The sequence below is a fragment of the Populus trichocarpa genome, chromosome 2 (genome assembly GCF_000002775.5).
Source record: "Populus trichocarpa isolate Nisqually-1 chromosome 2, P.trichocarpa_v4.1, whole genome shotgun sequence".
Taxonomy (NCBI): domain Eukaryota; kingdom Viridiplantae; phylum Streptophyta; class Magnoliopsida; order Malpighiales; family Salicaceae; genus Populus; species Populus trichocarpa.
In genome coordinates, this window is record NC_037286.2 from 19,039,281 (window position 1) to 19,048,393 (window position 9,113).

At 41.3% G+C, this 9,113-nt stretch overlaps 1 long non-coding RNA gene across 1 annotated transcript; it reads right to left on the bottom strand.

Moving 5' to 3' along the window:
• Nucleotides 1-1,067: 1,067 nt before the first annotated feature.
• On the bottom strand, nucleotides 1,068-3,140 carry LOC127905022 (uncharacterized). The gene is made up of 3 exons (XR_008058632.1): nucleotides 2,948-3,140; nucleotides 1,991-2,050; nucleotides 1,068-1,180 (listed from the first exon to the last, which is right to left on the bottom strand). It is a non-coding gene; the product is annotated as an uncharacterized LOC127905022 (long non-coding RNA).
• Nucleotides 3,141-9,113: the final 5,973 nt, after the last annotated feature.

Here is a 9,113-nt window from a genome sequence, read left to right on the forward strand (position 1 = left end):
GCAGCAGTTTCGTTCAAGATATCTGAGTCCCTAGGGGCTGTTTGGGCTGTCGAATCCATGCATCACCCGTGAAAGAAGTTCGTTGAAGTTTTATGAGTCTCTAGGGGCTGTTTGCGCTGTTGAATCCAAGCGTCACTCGTGGCAGCAGTTTTGTTGATGATATCTGAGTCCCTAGGGCTGTTTGGGCTGTCGAATCCATGCGTCACACCTGACAGCAGTTCGTTGATGATTTCTGAGTCCCTAGGGGTCGTTTGGGCTGTCGAAACCATGCGTCACCGTGACAGTAGTTTCGTTGATGATTTCTCAATCCCTAGGGGCTGTTTGGGATGTCGAATCCATGCGTCACCCGTGACGACAATTTGTTTTATGATTTCTGAGTCCCTAGTGGCTGTTTGCGCTGTCAAATCCAAGCGTCACCCGTGACCGCAGTTCGTTGATGATTTCTGAGTCCCTAGGGGATGTTTGGGCTGTCGAATCCATCTGTCACCCGTGACAGCAGCTCGTTGATTATTTCTGAGTCCCTAGGGGCTGTTTGGGCTGTCGAATCCCTGCGTCACCAGTGACAGCAGTTCGTTGATGATTTTTGAGTCCTTAGGGACTTTTTGGGCTGTCGAATCCATCCGTCACACGTGACAGCTGTAACAACCCCAATTTTTCTATTAGTTTATCCGTTAATCTTCCCCCCTATAAAGGGTAGATGGAGCAAAAAAAATTTCTTTTTTTTTTTTACTCTTCTCCTCTATACCGGGAAATCCCAAGTTATCGACAATGTACCCTGCACACATTTAGAATCACATCTCATCCACAATCACATCCATGTTTAGTACAATCAACTGCATAATTCATTCCAAATTATGCTCAGGACCATATTCATTCCCAAAATCCATCTTACATCACACGCATAAGTTAATAATTAAAATAGCCAAATTCGAGCACGAAGATTGCATATATATATAACACAACACAGTTTAGTATTCTAACATAGTCTAGTACATTCTAATATCCCAAGCATAGGTTGATACATTTAATATTTCAGAAACAAAATATTATGAATATAATATTCTATACAGATTACATGTTTACTGCATGACAAAATTACACCACAAATCCCTAAGTTCTTAACTTATACAAAAAGGGATCAAAGAACTTAAAATCTATTCCTGACGTGAATGGGAGGGACCTGCAAAAATATAAATTTTCCATATAATTAAAAATAAATGATTAAAATACAAGCAATTTACGGAAAAAAAATTAAACAGCATATCTATCTACTTAAATCATAAACCCCTTTTAATGGTTATATATTCTCTTTTTTTTTTCTCTTTTTTTTATTTGTTTCTGTTGACTACTTCCCCCCCCCCTCCACATCAGAAAGACCATTGCCAACACCATTGAGCTCCATTAGTGTCTTTAGTTGCCCGTCCTGGAACAACTAATCAGTTTCATGAAAATGCCGACACGAACGTAACCGTTTGTGTCATTAACTATTTTTTTTTTAACTAAAATAGTTAATCATTGTTCCATATTACCTTGGGAGGTTCTCAGGTATGCCGATGTCAAAAATTCTTGACATCATTAGCTTTCACCTCGGAAAGCTAATCAAGTCTATAAATTTTGCCGATATCGACGTCACCCGCCGATATCATTAACTATTCTGAAACCGAATAGTTAATCAAGTTTATATTTCTCCTTTCACGTACCGGTATTGCCGATGTTATCCAGCTTGTTTAACATCATCAGCCTCCCATATCAGGGACAAACAAATCAAATTCGAGAAACAGTCATTACCAAAATTCGTTGTTACTCCAAAAGAACCCATAAATTAAATCTAGTCCTCCGTTTCATTTTATTTTATTTTCCATCATTTAACCTTTCCTTTCCTCCCCCCCCCCCCTTTTCTTTTCCTCATCAATAAGCACCAAATTTTTATAGTTCAAAAGTTAGTTAAAATAATTATTAACTAGAGGAGATATAGGTACCAAGTACCTACCTGCTGTAGACGCTCGACTTGCGTTCCCCTGTGGTTGCTGTACTCCTCCCGCGGTTCCTCCTGAAACCACAAACACCCATCATTATTCCATATTATTCCACATATCACACGCAACAGCAACAATGGAAATAATATTCATTTCTCTTTTACCAAATCTTTTCTTTCTCACTTACATTCCTCATTATTATCCTCTAACTTTTCAGCTCATTTGTAGTCCAAGTGGACATCATAAATTCAATTTTGATTACCGTTTATTCTTTTTGAAGATTAAGACACACTTTGTGAAGGGCAAGAAAACAAATTCTACCCTTAATATGGCTAAATTTCATCGTTTTATCAATTTGGCCGAATCTGCCAACAGGGGTGGCAGCTTGACCTCTCCTTAGTTTTTTTATTTGTATCTGGAGTTCTAGGACTCCAAATTAGGCGGGGTCAGATTCGTTGGAAAGCTAACACTTCCGGCTACAACTTCTATGAGGGGACCCTCCTTGAATTCTATAGTTTTCAGGTCCAAAATCCCCCCAGGAAACAGGGCAGCGAGCCTGCCCTGTTTTGCTAATGGAGAAAGTATCTCCATTTCATCTTAAATCCTTGCTTCTTCATCAGTCACAACCATGCCTTCCCTTTATTCATGGCATTCCCGTCTCATTTTATGTCCTCTTAAGGTCACTTGTACCAATTTAATTAATTAAGCACATCATACGTTCTCATTCCCCCTCTGCAGTATCCAGCAAAGAACGTGCCCAAGGGAACCAAGAGTTCCCTTCCTCTCTTTTATGCACTCGTTTCTTCTTCTTCTTTAAGGCACTTAGATTATTCTAATCCATTAAACCTCACTCATTTCTGCATTTTCCCCATATTTTATGTTAAAGAACCCTAATTCCCAATTCAATAAAAGCATAAACTTCTAATCAAATTGAAGTTGATTTCATAGAAATTGGAATTAGAACTCCTTACTTGGATGGAAATCTAAACTTTACTTCACAAATTTTTAGAAGAATCTTAGCCTTCTTCTCCTTGTATATAGTCAGCCACTCTTCCCCCTCTTTTCTTCACCAACTCTTCACTTTTCTTCTTGTTAATTCTTCCACCCGATTGTGTTCCTCCACTTAATAATTCCAAGGCTTATTTGGGTTTACTAATTTTAAGTGTTTACTCTTTGTATATTTTATTCTCGGGCTTCACATTCTTCCCTCCTAATAAAAATTTCATCCCCAAAATTTAAACTGCATACCTGACTCAAGGAATAGATGGGGGTATTTTTCCTTAATCTCTGATTCTCTCTCCCACGTTTCTTCCTCAATTTGTGAGTTCCTCCACAACACTCTGACTAGTGATACTCTCTTATTCCTCAATGTTTTTTCACTCCGATCCATGATCTTGACTGGCCTGGTTTCGAGTGTCAAGTTTTGTTTTACTTCCATAGGAACTGGAGGTAACACTCGAGAAGGATCCACTTCCGCCTTCCGTAATAATGATACATGAAATACATTGTGAATCTTCTCTAGGTGTACCGGTAGCTTCAAGCGGTAAGCAACCAGCCCTATCCTAGCTATCACCTCAAATGGGCCAATGTACCTCGGAGCAAGCTTTCCTTTCATTCCAAACCGAATGATGCCCTTCCACGGTGCCACCTTTAAGAATACTCTATCCCCTATTTGGAATTCTAAAGGTCTCCTCCGGTTATCTGAATAACTCTTCTGTCTATCTTGGGCTTCCTTCATTCTTTGCCTGATAACCCTTACTTTATCAGTTGTTATTTGTACCATTTCAGGACCCAGGAGTTTCCTTTCTCCAATTTCATCCCAGCATATCGGAGTGCGACATTTTCTCCCATAAAGGGCTTCATATGGAGCCATCCCGATAGTAGCTTGGTAACTATTATTATACGTGAACTCTACCAACGGTAACAAGTCTTCCAAGTTTCCCCCAAACTCTAGCACACATGACCTTAGAAGGGCTTCAAGTGTTTGGATAGTTCTTTCAGATTGGCCATCTGTTTGGGGGTGGAATGCCGTGCTCAGGTTCACCTCGGTTCCCAAAGCTCGTTGTAAGCATGGCCATAACCTCGAGGTAAATCTCGGGTCTCGATCTGACACCATTGATATCGGCACTCCGTGTAGTCTAATCACTTCATTCACGTATAATTTGGCTAACTTGTCTACGGGGTCCGTCATTTTGATGGGCAAGAACAGAGCCGACTTTGTCAGTCGATCTACCACCACCCATATAGCCTCATTGCCCTTTTTTCCCTTTGGCAATCCGGTTACGAAGTCCATGGCTATATTTTCCCATTTCCATTCTGGAATTGGTAGTGGTTGTAATTCTCCTGCCGGCCTTTGATGTTCTATCTTTACCTGTTGATATATCCCACATCTTGACACATATTCCGCTATCTCCTTCTTTATATTTGGCCACCAGTAATACTCCCTGAGATCCCTATACATCTTGGTGCTCCCAGGATGGGTTACAAACCGAGATTCATGAGCTTCCTTCAAAATCTCACCCTTTAAGGTCTTATTCTCAGGCACGTAAACTCGTTTTCCCATCACCACCAACCCTCCTAGCAACACTTGAAGGAATAACTCTTCGCCTTGCTTTATCTTTTCCTTGATTTTCCTTACACCCTCATCCGCCAACTGAACTTCTAGAACTTTATCCCGTAACACCGATCTGATCTTTATATGAGCTAGTAGTGACCCTTCAGGACCCACACTTAATTGTATTCCCATCCTTTTTAATTTCCTCACATTCCCTTGTTCTGAAGTTTCTGTATCACCCATCACTGCTTTCCCTTTTCGACTTAATGCATCCGCCACTACATTGGCTTTGCCAGGATGGTAATCAATTATGCAATCATAGTCCTTTATCAATTCCACCCACCTCCTCTGCCGCATGTTTAGTTCCTTCTGCGACATTAAATACTTCAAACTTTTATGGTCGGTGAAAATCTGCACTTGTGTTCCATACAAGTAATGTCTCCTTACTCGTAAGACAAATACTACTGCTGCAAGTTCCAAGTCATGGACCGGATAATTCACTTCATGCGGCTTTAGCTGTCTGGAAGCATATGCGATCACCTTCCCATGCTGCATCAATACGCATCCCAAACCCCTGCTTGAGGCATCACTGTAAACAATGAACCCTTCTGTTCCAGAAGGAAGGGCCAAAACGGGGGTTGATGTAAGCCTTCTTTTCAACTCTTGGAAACTCTCCTCACATTCCTTTGACCAATTAAACCTTACCTCTTTACGAGTCAACTTGGTCAGAGGCGATGCTATTGTAGAAAATCCTTCAATAAACCTCCTATAATACCCCGCGAGGCCCAAGAAACTTCGAATTTCGGTCACATTTGTGGGCTTCTCCCACTGTAAAACTGCCTCTACTTTTCCTGGATCCACACATATTCCTCCAGCTGAGATAACATGTCCCAAAAATATCACCTCTTTGAGCCAGAACTCACATTTATCCAATTTCGCATACAATTTATTTTCTCTCAATATTTCTAACACCTTCCTCAAGTGCTTCTCGTGCTCCAGATAAGAGCTCGAATATACCAGTATATCATCAATAAACACTACCACACATTTATCCAAATAAAACCGGAACACTCGATTCATTAGATCCATAAATACTGCATGGGCATTAGTTAACCCAAATGGCATTACTAAGAATTCATAATGGCCATAACGAGTTCTAAAGGCAGTCTTCTGTATGTCATGTTCTCTGATTCTTAATTGATGATACCCCGATCTCAGATCTATCTTCGAGAATACTCTCGCACCCTTCAACTGATCAAACAGGTCATCTATCTGTGGTAGCGGATACTTGTTCTTTACCGTCACTTTGTTCAGTTGATGATAATCGATACATAACCTGAATGTACCATCCTTCTTCTTTACAAATAACATCGGGGCTCCCCAAGGTGAATTGCTCGGCCGTATGAATCCTTTGTCCAACAACTCCTGAAGCTGGATCTTCAATTCGGCTAGTTCTATAGGGGCCATTCTATAAGGGGACTGTGCTATAGGGTTGACTCCAGGAAGAGTCTCAATGGAAACCTCAATTTCCCTGATTGGAGGTAGTCTTGGTAATTCCTCTGGAAACACGTCTGGAAATTCTTTTACAATAGGGATATTTGTTAATTCTATGCTTCCCTTCTTTAATTCTCTCACATGAGACAACCAGGCAGGGGATCCCTTTCTAATCAGTTTTCCGGCCGTCATGACCGAGATTATGGAGTTTGGAATTACTCTCATCTCTCCCCTGAATACTACCCTTTTTCCACTCACATCTTGGAGATTTATAGTCTTTGTGAAACAATCTACTCGTGCTCTATGTCTACTCAACCAATCCATTACCAGTATCAAGTCAAAATCATCTAATGCTAAAGGCATGAGATCTGCCCTTAGCTCTGCCCCCTCAATGTTTAGTATCACTCCCTTGTATACCTCATCAATGTTTATATTTTTCCCTAAAGGTGTACTAACTACCATTCCCACATTCAATCTACTTGGTAACACATTTAAATTTCTAGTAATTCGGTGGGACACAAAAGAATGACTAGCCCCAGGATCAATTAAAGCATAAGCTTGTATTAAACTTAATCATAGTGTACCTGCTACGACATCTGGCATTGCCCCCATATCTTCCTGGGTCATGTGGTATATCCTGCCCCGAGTCCTTTCCTCCTGGAATCTGGGTCGACCTTTGTTAGCACTTATCCCTGACTGAGTAGGTCGTACAGGCCGATCATCTGTCACTGACTGTTGCTGGCTTTGGGTAGCCATCCCCTGTCCCTGTACTCCTTCAGTGACTCTATGTGGACATTCTTTCTTTCTATGACCCGTTTCCCCACAATGGAAACAACCTCTTCCCAAATATTGGCAGTCCCTCCATCGATGCCCTTCCCCTCTACAAATATAGCATCTTCCTGGTGTGGCTGAACAATCCCCGGGGTGTTTCTGATTACATCTCATGCATATCGGGTAGATAGGTCCTCTATGCTCCATGGAACCCCCTATAACACTTGCCCCTTGGCGAGTCTGACCTCCCACGGATCCCCCAACATTAACTCGTCTAACTCCTCCTGAACTCCCACCATGAACAAAACTCCCCCCTTTTTTCGGTAATGGCCCGAATGATGACCCACTCTTTCCTTTCTTCGGAGGAGGATTCCTCCCTATAGGAAGTGTGAAATCCCGTGGTCTGACTCTGTTCACTTGTTGGCCTTGGTGTGTCATTCATTACTCTTTCTATACCCTGAGCAGCTCGCACTAACTCTCGAATCGACTGAAACTGCATAGCCACCAAAATTAATTTCAGCTCTTGCCTGAGTCCATCCCGAAACCGTTCCACTCGATGATGCTCAGTGGAAAGATGGGTGGTGGAAAAGATAGATAAATCCTAGAACCTCCTTTCATACTCCAAGACAGTCATATTCCCCTGTTTCAGATCCAAGAACTCCTGCTCTTTTTCTTTTCGGTGCTGCCAGGAGTAATACCGTTCCTCGAATTCTTCTCGAAAGTTTCTCCACCTCAAATCTTCTCCTGCCCTTCTTTCTCTAATGGTCTCCCACCAGGAGTGGGCACTCTCCGTTAACAGCTGGGTCACACAATCTACTCGGGTTTCCTCTGGCACCTGCATCTGATCTATAACCCTTTCTACCTTCCTCAACCAATGCCCTGCTACTTCGGCGTCTTTTTCCCCTGAATAGGTCGTGCAACCCATTTCTCGCATGCCTTTCACCCATTGAACCAGGGTGATTACTCTTTCTGTCCGAGGAGTAGAATTGGATGCACCTGCAGCCATCCCTGCTGCTACTGCCTTGACCAATTTCTCGAGAAATATGGGGTCCGAATAGGGATTCGGGGTGACCGTTGATGTCACTGGCGGTGGCCTGTCTTCTGATCCTTGGCCACCTAGTGTTTCAGCCGGCGACACTTCTGTCCGAGAAGTGACAGGGTCATCCTGATGTCCCCCTGAATCTCCCCTCTCTAAATGGGCTGACGCCATAGATTGATGGGAGGCAGTGCCCATTAATGGGTCCCTTTCGGTTTCATCCCCAGAAAGTGAGTCATACTCTCTTCCTTGCACAGGGGACGGAACAGCCCTTGCGGCTTGCCGTGTACGAGCCATCCTGCAACATTTTTTTTCCAAAATCACATTAGTATTTCAATCCCTGAAACTGCAACCAAATGCTCTGATACCAACTGTAACAACCCCAATTTTTCTATTAGTTTATCCGTTAATCTTCCCCCCTATAAAGGGTAGATGGAGCAAAAAAAAATTTCTTTTTTTTTTACTCGCTGAAATTTCTAACGAAATTTTGGCAGAGTCTCCTCTATACCGAGAGATCCCAAGTTATCGACAATGTACCCTGCACACATTTAGAATCACATCTCATCCACAATCACATCCATGTTTAGTACAATCAACTGCATAATTCATTCCAAATTATGCTCAGGACCATATTCATTCCCAAAATCCATCTTACATCACACGCATAAGTTAATAATTAAAATAGCCAAATTCGAGCACGAAGATTGCATATATATATAACACAACACAGTTTAGTATTCTAACGTAGTCTAGTACATTCTAATATCCCAAGCATAGGTTGATACATTTAATATTTCAGAAACAAAATATTACGAATATAATATTCTATACAGATTACATGTTTACTGCATGACAAAATTACACCACAAATCCCTAAGTTCTTAACTTATACAAAAAGGGATCAAAGAACTTAAAATCTATTCCTGACGTGAATGGGAGGGACCTGCAAAAATATAAATTTTCCATATAATTAAAAATAAATGATTAAAATACAAGCAATTTACGGAAAAAAAATTAAACAGCATATCTATCTACTTAAATCATAAACCCCTTTTAATGGTTATATATTCTCTTTTTTTTTCTCTTTTTTTTTTTTGTTTCTGTTGACTACTTCCCCCCCCCTCCACATCAGAAAGACCATTGCCAACACCATTGAGCTCCATTAGTGTCTTTAGTTGCCCGTCCTGGAACAACTAATCAGTTTCATGAAAATGTCGACACGAACGTAACCGTTTGTGTCATTAACTATTTTTTTTTAACTAAAATAGTTAATCATTGTTCC